The sequence below is a fragment of the Typopeltis vanoorti genome, chromosome 13 (genome assembly GCF_054136105.1).
Source record: "Typopeltis vanoorti isolate ZY-2024b chromosome 13, IOZ_Tvanoo_1.0, whole genome shotgun sequence".
Taxonomy (NCBI): domain Eukaryota; kingdom Metazoa; phylum Arthropoda; class Arachnida; order Uropygi; family Thelyphonidae; genus Typopeltis; species Typopeltis vanoorti.
The window spans coordinates 57133751-57147838 of NC_143561.1; the positions used below are offsets into that span (position 1 = coordinate 57133751).

Genomic DNA, 14088 nt, shown 5'->3' on the forward strand with positions numbered 1-14088 from the left:
AACTGAGCTCGGCTATTGCTGTTACCCTCCTGCCATGATCAGAGCTTTAATAGTTCAATAACACCTTATGCCTACACTGTCCTCAACAGATAACGGGGAAGATGAAAAGCATTCTTGCTTCGCCCCTTTAAGCCAGTCCTTATAAGAATGCCATTTTTTGATAATAATTTAAAAAATATTTCGTCACCGTTAAAATGCTTTATTTAGAATTTAGATGTCTTGAAATCAAAATTTTTTCCTTTTTTGTGTTATTTGTTTTTACAGATGTATTCATTTTCTGGTAAAATACGTTAGTGTTATCAGTAACTAAAATTTTTAAGTTGCCTCGGTCATCTATATGTTTGCTATTCTTTTAGAGCCTGAAGATAAGAAGCGCACAAGATCTCACTTTATAGGAGCTTACATGAAGCTACATAGAAGGACACTTTCTTGCCATATGTTGTCTTAAAGTGTTGCTGTATAAGGAAAAGTTTACATCACATGGCCTGCCTTCTGCACCCCTGGTGTTTTTCACTTAACGTCACCCTTGTCTTGGCACCTAGCGAAACTCTTGGCAACACTTAGAAAGGTTGTTGTGTAAGAAGTTTGACGACCATCATAAGGAGAAAGGGACCAAAATCCTTAAAACCAAATAACGGAGAAATCAGATCTGGTAACTGTCTATCCTGACATGTTTTATTTCCCAAACATTCTGGATTTCCAAAGAACGTGCACGTGTGTCTAGCAAATCCTCACTTTACCTGCACTTTCTATTTTCTGGGTAGGTATTAAATACATTCTGCTAACAATGAATTAAAAATGTACATTAAAAACAAACGCAATTATTATCATCTTGTTACCTAATAAACTTTCCAAAGTGCATCATTGATAAAATTGTTTGGAATGAAAGGATTATTAAAACATACATAAATTTAAAAAAAATATTTAAAAATTTTATACAACTTATATTATAATATATTTCCAAAATAAATATTTAACATAATTATTTTCAAAATATTTGTTTTTTAAAAAAAATTATAGAATTTAAAAAAAAGCTTAAAACACCAAGTTTTTTTTATTAAATATTGTAAATATTAAAATATGAAACTTTTTTTTTTTTTTTTTTGAGAGGTTAACGTTGGTACTGGAAAAAGTCCTTTTTTGGAATTCCAGGGTAACGAATAACAATGCTGTATCCAATTAAGTTTTAACTGAGGCTCGGCTATTGCCGCAACCCAGTCATGACCAGAGCTTTTAGCTCAATAACAGCCCATCCACACAGATTTTCTTCATTCAGATGACGGGATAAAGAGTCAAGGACTCAGTCCATCTCCCAGTTCTTTTAAGAAGTTTTGTTTTGAATGTGTTTTCTAGATACTCTAAAAAATACTGATTTCTGAACAAAAAACCGTTTCAATTTTTTTTTTCCAGAGGAGGACAAACTGTTTAATATTATGAAAGCAGAAGAGATTAATCCAATTTAGTTTTTGTGACAATGTAGTGCCTACGTATAATTATTAATGTAATGCATTGTTCTTTGTTAATTACTAATTGCAAAACAATCGTTTAATCTGATGTTGATACTAAAACTTGCGTTTAGTTACTGCACATACATTGAGTAGCCTAGTTATGTGTATACACATATATATTAGAACAAAAGTGATTGTAGGTTTGGATTTTTCTGCTGTCTTGTGATCGTAGGCCTCATAAGAGCAGCGCTTTGCGACGGTGCCGTATAGAATTTAATTAAACAAAAAAGCAAATGAAAGAAATGAATCCATTTATGAATTTCCTAAAAATGTTTTCTTCAATTTACTTATTTTAAAATAAATAAATGTGATAAAAGTATAACATATCATAAAAAAGAATATTCAAACTTGAAATCACACTTCATCTAAAATTAGAAATGTAACGGCAAATGTGTACCTCTTCATCGCAACTTCAGCCACACACACACACACACACACACACACAAAGCAGAAAGTTTAGTGATCCAAATTATTTCCATTTGGATTCTGTTTAATTAGATTTTTATACAGCATGCTTTTTTATAATAGTTATATTGGAATATACAATTAGTTTTCTGAAAACATAACTTATCCATTAATTATATGAAGAGCCAAAGGCTTCAATTCGGCGACATGAACTTATTTAAGTTAAAGGGAATCGCCGAACTTTATACAGTTTCTATATTCGGCATGAAACTCTTTCAGTTTCTTATTCGGCTAAGAAACAATATGGGATGCAATATCCCTTAACTTAAATAACTTATCCAATTTGTGATGAGATAGAAGAGCATTTAAGAATTTCACATGAAGAGTTTTTAGGATTCCGCATGTGGAAAGGAAAACAGATAATGCCCTCTTGATGAAAATATGTGGTGGTACAGCACATATATTGACTGCATCGGAAAGAAGGACCAATATTTTTAGCCACATAACTAGTTTTAGGGATGACAAAGCTAATGTTATCAGAGATCCTATCTGAATACTGTAAATTTAAAATATAGTGTTTGGATAGTCTAATGCTATTTCGCTTTACTATCCTTACATACTTAGCTTATTGAGTGGATTTATACGCTATCACATGCATGTAACTACAAAAGATTGGAAATGTCCTAAAAATTAGACAAAAATAGGTAGTAAGAATTGTCTTGGCCAAGACAACAAAACTACAGCATATGGCAACGACGAACCTCGATAGTTCAGACGGTATCGGCAATGCTCTTTTTTGGTTCTAAAGATTTCGCCTAGAATTGGAAGAATCTTTATAAGACTTTTCAACTGAAGTATAGTTACCGATCTCATACGTAGGTGGGCAGGATTTTCCTCCCGAAAAACAGGCAACCTTACCAGAAAAACATACAATTAACTGAGTAATACACTGACCTCACAGTCTTAGCCGCCTCAGCCGTAATTCACAACATTCTGACCTAACATAAGCAACAATAATATGAAATAAAACATTATATGTGAACAAGTCATCCCACTTGTTCATCAGATGCGAAGATTAGTAATAATGTGTGTTAGCTTAGGAAGTATGCTAATGAATACTTGTAAAGCCTTGTCTATGCATTTTTCCCTCTTTAGATCTCTCTTTCTCTCTCTCTTTCTTAATCATAAGCAATAGCAAATTCCTACGAATATGCGTTTCTCCTTGTTATTAATGAACGCAGTTATATTTACTTCACACACGCACGCACACACACACACACACACACACACACACACACACACACACACACACACACACACACACACACACACACACACACACACACACACACACACACACACACACACACACACACACACACACAGTATTAAGTCTTTCAGTGAATATCGAACAATGTCATATCTAAACAACAGCATAGACTCGAGCATTTTTGTATTAGGCCATGAAACACCTAATTGACAATATACGAATAAAAATCGAAAATATTTAAGCTGATTTATCGGCTTGTTAATCTTTTCAGGATAACTGATCTACTCCATTTCATTTATCTTTCAGAATGCTGTACATTCTGAAATATAAATGGGTATCGGCAGTTTAAATGTAATGGCTATACAAGGCTAGAATTGAGATATTACTCATTATTTGTTAAGATTTTTTAAATAGATGAAATTTCTCACTGTAAGTTCAGAAGGACAAACAATAAGAAAAACAAACTTTTATTTAAAAAATCTATTTGATATTTTACAGCATAAAGATTTTCATATAACTAATAACATCAGAACCAACACCATTTTTAGCACGTATATTAGTTGGAGATCCCAGGGTAACGGATGGCAATGCTGTAACCAATGAAGTTGTAACTGAGGCTCGGCTATTGCCGTTACCAGCCATGACCAGAGCTTGTACCTCAATAACACACCATCCACACAGATTTTGTTCAATCAGATGAAGGGATTGACTGAGTCCTTGACTAAAGAGTCAAGGACTCAGTCCATCTCCCCCCCCCACACACACACAAAAAAAATAAAATAAAATAAAACAACACGTATATGCATTTTACTTACGATCAATTCTTTTCTGTACACAGGATCTCGATTTAAAATATTTACATCGAGATTTATAATATTCACCCTTCTGGGTCATGGTAGAGGGGGAGGTCATTTTAAATAAGCAAAAAAAAAATCATGTTATTTATAAGGATTTCTGAACTGAAACGTAAGTGTTCTCAAAAAAGGCGGTGAAATTTCAATCAGAAAATGAACTTGCGGTTTGTAGTATTACGACGGGACGACTTGTAGATAGAACATGAAATTTTATATACATGTTAAAATCTAGCAACTTTAATAGCTCGATTTTTGACAATACATCAAAATATACTAACACAAGAGTGCCAATTTTCAGATGTAAAATGAATTAAAATCGCATCAGTAATTTCTGGGTGGTTTTTTAAACCACTGAGAAATTACTTATTGCTGCAAAATCACCTCTAGACTGTTTAAGAGAGTAAGTGGCAGGTAATTGAAATTATCGCTGTAATAATTACATCTCGTGACCAGAGTTTGAACTGCAAGGGACAAAACGGTACAAATAAGCGATTCCTATCTTGTGTAAACACTGGATAGATAGAAAATGGAAAGTTTTCTGTGTGTTTTATACGCAATTTACAGCATGCGGCACGTTTTGTGGCTGAGCTTTGTTTTCCTTTCTTCTACAAACTAGTCTATCTCTTATCGAGATAGCACTAAATCTTCACACACCGATCTTTTGTTGACTCGATTATTGTAGTCCCAAATGCGAGGCCTCTGTAGATAAAGGAATTGCGGTTTTGCTGATTGGATCATATCACAATTGTTCACTAATATTTCTGTTTCTATAGACGACTTCCGAAGTCTACAAATCGACCTTTAAATTGCTAGTAATTTAAAGATGTCCATCTCCCAAATTGCTAATAATTTAGTATTTTGTTAACATTTTAACATTGACGAAAGAAAACCATAAAGTCCTAAAAAAGGACTGGGAGATGAACTGAGTCATTGACTCTTTACCCCTTCATCTGAATGAAGAAAATCTATGTGGATGGGGTGTTATTGAGCTAAAAGCTCTGGTCATGGCTGGGTAACGGCAATAGCTGAGCCTCAGTTAAAACTTCATTGGCTACAGCATTGCCATCCTTCACCCTGGAAGTCCTAAAAAGAACTTTCTATCCTCCTCCTCCTCTGAATACACATCAGAAAACTATACTAGTCCTTATAAGGACTGGCTTAAAGGGGCGAAGCAAGAATGCTTTTCATCTTCCCCGTATCTGTAGAGGACAGTGTAGGGATAAGGTGTTTATTAAAGCTCTGATCAATGCAGGAGGGTAACAGCAATAGCCGAGCCTCAGTTAAAACTTCATTGGCTACAGCATTGCCATTTGTTACCCGGGAAGTCCTAAAAAGGACTTTCACTATTCTTTTTGCTTTGTTTTTCCTTATTCATGTTATTTCATTTTGAAGTGTGATTGGTGTGAAATAGTTATCACTAAAATAAAAGAGTAAATGAGTAGATATTTTCTTTTAGAAAATAATACTTTAACTCATAATTTAATTTATTCCAAACCTTTTATAGAGAATAAAATACAAAATAAAAAAAAATTGTTTCTCCATTTTATATGAATATAATCCATGCTACAAGTTATATGCCGGCATAATTATATATTTGCACATCGAAGTATTTTTTAAATTATTATTTTAAGAAATATCTGGTCTTTCTTATAATTATCATTACTTTTCAAATTTATGTATTGTAAAATAATTTTTACACATAATATATTATCACTAGTATACAATTTTATGTGTTTTAATTCGTTTTATACATCATTTTTATGCGATTATTTCATATTTTAACGTGAATTCCTCTCTGTGCAGTTCAAAATACTTTTCCAAAACGAAACTTCGAAGTGATTTGTCAGCAGTAAATGATGTATGATTGAACACAGATTATTTAACAGGATTTCTGTAAGTCTGGAAATTTCTTTATCCTTTTGAATATTCTAAGTATACTTTCGCTTGATGAACTGCTTATTTTCTAAGCATACGTTCAATTTACTGTCACAACAAAAATGAATCTAAGATTATGCCACACGCAGTAGGGAAACTCCAATAAAATATTTATTTGTCCTATTTGAAAGAAGAAATACAAAACGTTGTTTTTAAATTTAAGATAATTTTAGGATAAAATACATTAAATATATGAAAAATATAGTAAATTTAAAAAAGTATCATATTCCGATTTAATATAACTTAAATTTTTAGAATGTAATACATAATCTAAAAAGTATATTATAAACCAAAAACTAATATTAATATATATAAAATAATATATTTCAGGTTACGGTGGCGATTGAGGAAGAATCAATCGACCGTGAGATGCGGTGATTGATTCATTCAATCCAATACTCTTGGAGGGTAATGGATGGCAATGCTGTAGTCAGTGAAAGTTCTAACTGAGGCTCGGCTATTGCTGTTACCCTCCTGCCATGATCAGAGCTTTAATTTAATAGATCATTTTAACGGTATCAAAAAGTCCTTTTTAGGACTTCCAGGGTAACAAATGGTAATGCTGTAGCCAATGAAGTTTTAACTGAGGCTCGGCTATTGCCGTTACCCAGCCATGACTAGAGCTTTTAGCTCATAACATCCCATCCACACAGATTTTCTTCATTCAGATGACGGGATAAAGAGTCAAGGACTCAGTCCATCGCCCAGTTCTTTTAAGAACTTTAAGATAAAATTTTAACAACATCAACAAAGGTTCAATGAACAATCGACCGTGAGATGCGGTGATTGATTCATTCAATCCAATACCCTTGGAGGGTAATGGATGGCAATGCTGTAGCCAATGAAGTTCTAACTAAGGCTCGGTTATTGCTGTTACCCTCCTGCCAGAGCTTTAATTGCTCAATAACACCTTATCCCTACACTGTCCTCTACAGATAACGGGGAATATGAAAAGCATTCTTGCTTCGCCCCTTTAAGCCAGTCCTTATAAGGATAAAATTTTAACTGTGAACACTGATCCAGAGTAACAGATGGCAATGCTGTAGCCAATGAAGTTTTAACTGAGGTTTTGGCTATTGCCGTTACTCTGCAATGACCAGACGTCCATACGTTTTCTTCTATGGATAACGGGAGATATGAAAAGCATTCTTGCTTCACCCATCTAGCCAAAAAAAAAAAAAAAAAATTGTAACTCTAATCCACTTACAATAATTGCAGTGTCGATCGAAACAATTTTTGTGAACAGTTCGTTTCGATTTCTCGGGAAAAAGTGTCGATAGAATGTTAATCTGTAATAACTATATCAATTTTTACTTTATATTTATTACTTGGCGCTGCTGCGTGTAAAGTTAAAAGTTAGATATATGTATAGGTGATCGTGGATGTACTGTCCTAATATTATACATTTCGGCTTTGTGTTATACTTCGCAGTACTCATCGGCGATTCACTCACGAAAAACACTACAAACTGCAAGACAATATCTACGAAACAAGAAGGAATATTAATACATGATCATTTTAGCTAAATAATTCAAGAATAAGTACAACACAAAAGCGATAGATATATGCATAGGTGTAATTTATATATATGAAATTATTGTAATGCGATTATGAAAAAATATAGATGTCGAATTATTGTTAGCATAAGAACATGTTTTCTGAGTTCATTTTAAATCGAAATCAGCACCGAAAGAAATTCCGTAAACGAGAAAGCATTGATAAAAAAAAAAAAAAGGAAAGAGTAGCTCTGTTTATTGACTCTGCAGTTATATATAATTATAATCAGATATTTCCCTCATTGGGGACAATTTAAACAGTTTTAGAACCAGCGTAATGTCGCGAAAGTTAAACTAAATATAAATAACTTATCGACATGGTAGTTTCTAGGGAATGAAAATATGTATGGATACGACCATCGCGAAGGAAAGGGGAGTGCCAAAAGGAACTATGTTCCCCTTGAGTTAAGAAAAAAAAAGGATCGCCATAGTCAAATAGACACACCCTCGTTACTGGTATGATAGCTGTACAGGCGACTATTTTTCGGCTTTGCCGCGAAAGTCGAAGCTCTTACCCGAATTTTTTGAAAGGAAGTTCAGTATATTGGTTTAAACAATGGCCTTTTATCCCCATGAGGTTAACTTTGTAACAGTGACCGTTGGAAAAGTAAGTACGGTATAGTTTATTTAACTCGCTTTGAAGGTATGAAAGTCAGATTTTGCATACTTGTGTATGATAGAATTCGTACAGCAATGCCTTTTCTTCTCGCTAATAAAAAAGCCGTATCAGTACAGCTATTTTTTATTACTTAAAACCTTAATCAACTTATTAAGTGATTACTAGCTTAAAGCCATCAGAAATTTTCGTATTTCATATCATTGCGGCATTGATTTAAATTAATACTTTATGTGGAATTGTGAAAGGAATACTTTATAATGTCATGCCCACTCCCCGAAGTTTGTACACAATTCACTATAGTTAGATTTGAATGAATAAAAGCTCTCATTAGGTCTCCAATAAAACTATAACCGTTACTATTTACACGTAAATAATTGTCTGAAATCCTCCTTAAATGTCGTTGAATGGAAAAGCTAACAAGTACACACAGGATTGGATTGGCATGTTTAAAAAAAAGATGAATTAGAAGTCTAGTTATTACTAATAACAACAAGAAAAAAAGATCGCAATTATGAATTTTCATAACCGATTTCGTAGATGAATCAGTAAATTTAATCATTTATAGTTTAATCATAGTTTTTTTTGTGTGTGTAATAAAGTCCTATCACATTTATAACATACCTGTGGGAAATGCTTCCATGTAGCGTGCCAACCAAGTAAATGAATCGGTTGTCTAGTGGGAAAACTTACAGATCAGAACAAATGACGTCTACACAATGGAAAATGAAAACGAAAAAAAATCAATAGTTGACATCCAATCTACCGTACTTTCTCAACTAACTACTGTTACTGTTTTAATGCCAATCCATCGCTTGCTTTTCAGAAGAATATCATTGGAAGACTATTCGTTATTTTTTGGATAATACCCAGAGAAATTTCTAATCACTGCAAAATGCCTTGTCTGTTCTGCATGTTTAAGTTATTTCACTTAAGCAACGAATAAAGAATAGTTAAGGAGGCAGTTCAAAGTATTACGTAAAAAATGCACACACACAAAAAAATAAAAAATAAATAAAAATAAAATAAATAAAATAAAAAAATAAACACACGCACACTTCAAATTTATGTAATTCATTTTTGATAGTAATCCAATTTTTTTTAAATCTTAGTTTACCGACTTACAGTCCTTAAAATGTTGTAATAGCATATCAAGACTGTAAATAGACTTGTACGCTAAAAAACTTCCTTTTAAAACTTATATTTTTAGAAATATTTAAAAGAGTCAAGACAGATCATATTTTGTCATGCCCCCCCCCATGTCTACTACTAAAGCAACATACAGATTAGGCTTAATTATTGCATGAGCCGATACATAGTTCATTTAGTCTGTCATTATTATTATTACGATTTGAATTATTTCTAAGCTAAAATTTGATTCGTGCAAAATTATGTTGCCCTTCACACTAATCCCAACAGTAGAACGATTGAGCATATGTCAGTAGCTGGCTATTTCTTGCTTTATCTGACCAAAGCGTCACTAAACATAATATCCCCTCTCTCTCTCTCTCTCTCTCTCTTAAATCTGGGCATTCTTTTCAAATTCCTTTCGCTAGTTCGAAATGAGATAATATTTACAATGCACTGACGATAACCGCGCACTATATCGATAAATATGTAGGTAGTTAGAAATAAAGATAATAAACTGTCCCATCATAATACAATCATTCGTTATTGATAATGTTGTAAATTAATAAGCAAAGAAATTTCGGTGGAATGCACAGTTGGGTAATATGAACTATACAATTTTTAAAACATATGATAAGCACAGAGTTATGTAATGAATACGCAAAATGGGCGTTATCAATCATTCTCTGACAGATCTTCAATTTACAACTTCTGCTCTTTATTTACGACGTCATAAGCACAGAAAACTCTGCACCATCAGTGGATTGGATCGTTCAAAAGGCATTTCTCTGGCGTTGCTGACAGATAATAAGCGATGATGAGAAGTGAAATATTGAATGCATATTACAGCCAATTAACAGTTTACTATCATAAAGTATCATACATATCTTGAGCATATGAAAGGGACTTATTTTTCCTAGTTTTATTTTTTTTCTTTTGTAATATCTATTTATATTTCTTTTTATTGTAATATTATCATTGCACGCTAAACATCAGGCAAAAACTACTTTTGTTTTGAATACTGGGATAATAATTAGCACATACATATAGAAAATACAGTATATTATTATTATTACTACAATAACTCTCCTGACATCAAAGACTCATCGAGGAAGATGAGTCTCTGCCATAACAACATTATACTATTAATACGAACGTTCACAGAGCCCCACCTATCAGGGAAGATCCACTTTTTTTGCATTTCTATCATTATATTCATTAACACTCTTAGTATTCACAAGACATTCAAGACAATGCATTCCACTCACCCATCATCAAGAATTTATGCAATTGAACCAGGACCCCTTTTATCTCTTCTGACTTACACATATTATTACACAATTCCTTGATTAGTCTTTACAGCCTTTGAAACATTTCCCTTGAATTTCAAACTTCTACCCACCATCACCCTTAGGTCCCGTGCCTCCGCTACTTACTCCAGTAGTTCGATACATCAAATATGCAGCCTTCCGTCTGCAGATCGATCCCAAAGTTAAAACCTTACAGCGAAGATAAACTGTTATTCCCATTTACCTATTCCCATTTCCATCTTATTTGAATCCTCCTGAAGCGACACCACTTCGTCACTACAGTTAACAAACGTTTCTGAAGCCCAGGGAGATATTCAGTTGTAAACATCATTGGCAATATCAATTGTTAATGATTTATTTGTCAATATCAATGACAATATCGTTGACATAAGGATTGAAGAGTAACATTTCTAGCACCTTTCCTTCTTTCTAATTTTACTCTCCCATACACAACACTTTGATATATATCGCACAACCAACTGTCAGTCCACTTTGCAAACCGAATATTTGAAACCATGCGTTGCAGCTTAAATATCCACTTATGATGTGGCAACCTATTCAATTTTTTTTGGGCAAAATTAAAAATAAAATAAAATACAGCTGGAGCTCTGACGTTGCTTGAAAAAGTGTCATATTTGGTCTTTGAAGAAGGGAAACCGGATTTTCTAATCCCTATTCTATTAATAATACTAACATCCGATAGTGGCCATCACAATCTTTCGTCGTGCCATACACAAGCGTCAATATTTTAATCACTCTAGGGGCAAAAGATCATTTGTAACATGGGAAAAAAAGAGCAATGTTACATCAGCAGCACAGTTTTCTTAAACATACAGCACGCAGTTGTTTTTGTTTCATTGTGATCCAAGCATCACGATTTAACTTATCTAATACTTCGAATTAGTGTTTACCTGCATGATATGTCAGAATCATTGAACGAGTGAAAAGAGAGATGTAAGTGAAATTGATCCTGAACAAAATATTACGGACATATTATTGACAAAATAATATAAACTCAAATTCTTGATTTTATTTGCCTTTTTGTTCTACGAATCTGTTTTTCTCTATATGGTTCCCGATATGCCTGCCTTATCTTAACTTAAACTATGGTTTATAAATCTTTAGTCATTTTTTTTATTTTTTTAAATTAAAAACTACAAAAATATTTTTAATGAGTCAACATTTTGATTAAGAACAACTTACATTTTTATTAAAATAACATAAATTGGCAAAATATTCAGCTACACCATTTATAATATTGAATAAGCAAAATATAAAAGGTAAAGATATTTACCGTATGAGGGTTGATCGACCGTGAGATACGGTGATTAATACCCTCAACCTCTCGGTCTGTCTTACTCTACAGGTCAATGATGAATTTTTGTTGAACTCGCAAATTATTAATACCCTTGGAGGTTAATGGATGGCAATGCTGTAGCCAATGAAGTTCTAACTGAAGCTCGGCTATTGCTGTTACCCTCTGGCCATGATCAGAGCTTTAATAGCTTAATAACACCATATCCCTGCACTGTCCTCTACAGATAGCTCAATAACACCTTATCCCTACACTGTTCTCTACAGATAACGGGGAAGATGAAAAGCATTCTTGCTTCGCCCCTTTAAGCCAGTCCTTATAAGGACCGTACTTGATGAAATAATATTTTTGTCAACTGTGCCTCTTGTATATGTTCCAATTCGTTTAGCATCCACCAGAAATCTGAATTACCAAAGTTATAATTCAAGACTTGTATAAAGGTGTCATAACTTTTTTCTTCTAATGCAAGTGCAGCATCTTTTGGTTAGAACCAACCATTTCGCTGTGCTTCACTAGCAGTCTTACCAATATGATTCCCGAGCTTAAATTTCTCCAGTATAAAAACACATCATTATATTCAGTTATTCCTTTTAGATCCTTCGCATTCAATTTATATCCATATAATCCTACATCACTGCTAAATCGAATTAGCAGTGTTGTAGGATTTTTTCCAAATTGAATTTTTATCCCTACTTCTTTGTCCACTCCTCCAGTCTTTTATTCTTCTGAAGCGGTTTGAAGTTATTTGAACAATTTAGTACTGTACCTAATTTTAAATAATCAGCAAAAATAATTTTTTTTTATTAATACATGAATTCATCTCCGATCTTATGAATTGTCGGTTTTTAAACATTTCAAAATATCAGCACACACACACACACACACACACACACACGGCTAGATATATGTTTGCAAGTCATTTCATGTCTTAGTTATTAAGATAATGATAAACGAAAATGATTTATATTTTCCATATTTTTGAGATATTCTCGATTTTCTTTATAAACTCATTATTTCTTATAGGTAAAGGAATAGCATTTGAAAAGAAATCTAGAAACTGGATAACTTCTCCGCCTCAAAAGGTCAAGCTAATCATATGATGTTTTCAATTACAATCACATCAGATTTTACAATATTTATCAATATAAGCAAAGGTAGATTTATTTCCTTGTATCATTGAATAGAAAGTATAAAAGTCGATTCGATTTTTTTTTGTTATATAATTGGATACTGTACAACTTCAGAAAAGTATATCAAATAAATCTTATGTTATATAAAAATGTGTCTGGAAATAATTTTGATCTAACATATCGTCTTGATTTTATCGAAGACCTTATGCTTTTCTAAAAATACCAACGACTTTAGAGATAAAAGCAGAATAAAACTTCATGAAGGAGATATTCGAGTATTAAGTGAAAAAATATCCCACTCCCCCACTTTGTTTCATTATTTAGAGATCGACACTTAACACTTTCAAAACTCAAATTTATATATAAAAGGTTTTAACTCATTAATAAGAAAATATAAAACAAAAAAGAATCCACATATATCGTTTTCTAAATTTAGTCAAACCACAAGCGTGTTATGCAATTCAGGATACTAAAGTGTTATAGATTTATAAACTCCACGACGTGAGGTGGCATAAAAGACATCGTTTCAACCTCTGTGTGCCACCACTTAGGGAAACGAAAAAGGAATATAGCTATATAGGCGATAACTTTGTGCAATTAAAGAGAATCACACATACAGAGATATAACCGGTCATAAGAATTAATGTAAAGAACCATGAACATTGATATCAACAAAAATCGAATTCAGGTGACAACATTCACTCCACCAGCAAATTCAAACTGATTAATTAATAAAAGACTGTAATGCATTATGCGTACTAATTATATAATAATAATATATCAAATAATATATTAGATTGTATAAATAAAGCGCAATTAGGTTTTTTAAAATAATTTTTAAAAGTACACCATAATATAAATATCATCATCTACATTAATAAGATGTTGCTTGCAATGTGCTACTGTGTTTTCTTTACACTGGTTTCATTAATTGTTATTATTATTTTTTTTGTTGAAAAGTATTTTCTTTTCCTAATTTAATATTTATCAAATTTAAAAATGTTCGCTTTTGGTAATGAAAATATTTAAGTATGTTCGCTTTTGGTAATGAAAATACAGTC

General features: G+C 32.6%; 1 long non-coding RNA gene across 1 annotated transcript; it reads left to right on the forward strand.

Moving 5' to 3' along the window:
* Positions 1–236: 236 nt before the first annotated feature.
* LOC150100178 (uncharacterized) lies at positions 237–13140 on the forward strand. The gene is made up of 3 exons (XR_016549233.1): positions 237–760; positions 5841–5930; positions 12921–13140. It is a non-coding gene; the product is annotated as an uncharacterized LOC150100178 (long non-coding RNA).
* The last annotated feature ends 948 nt before the right edge of the window (positions 13141–14088 follow it).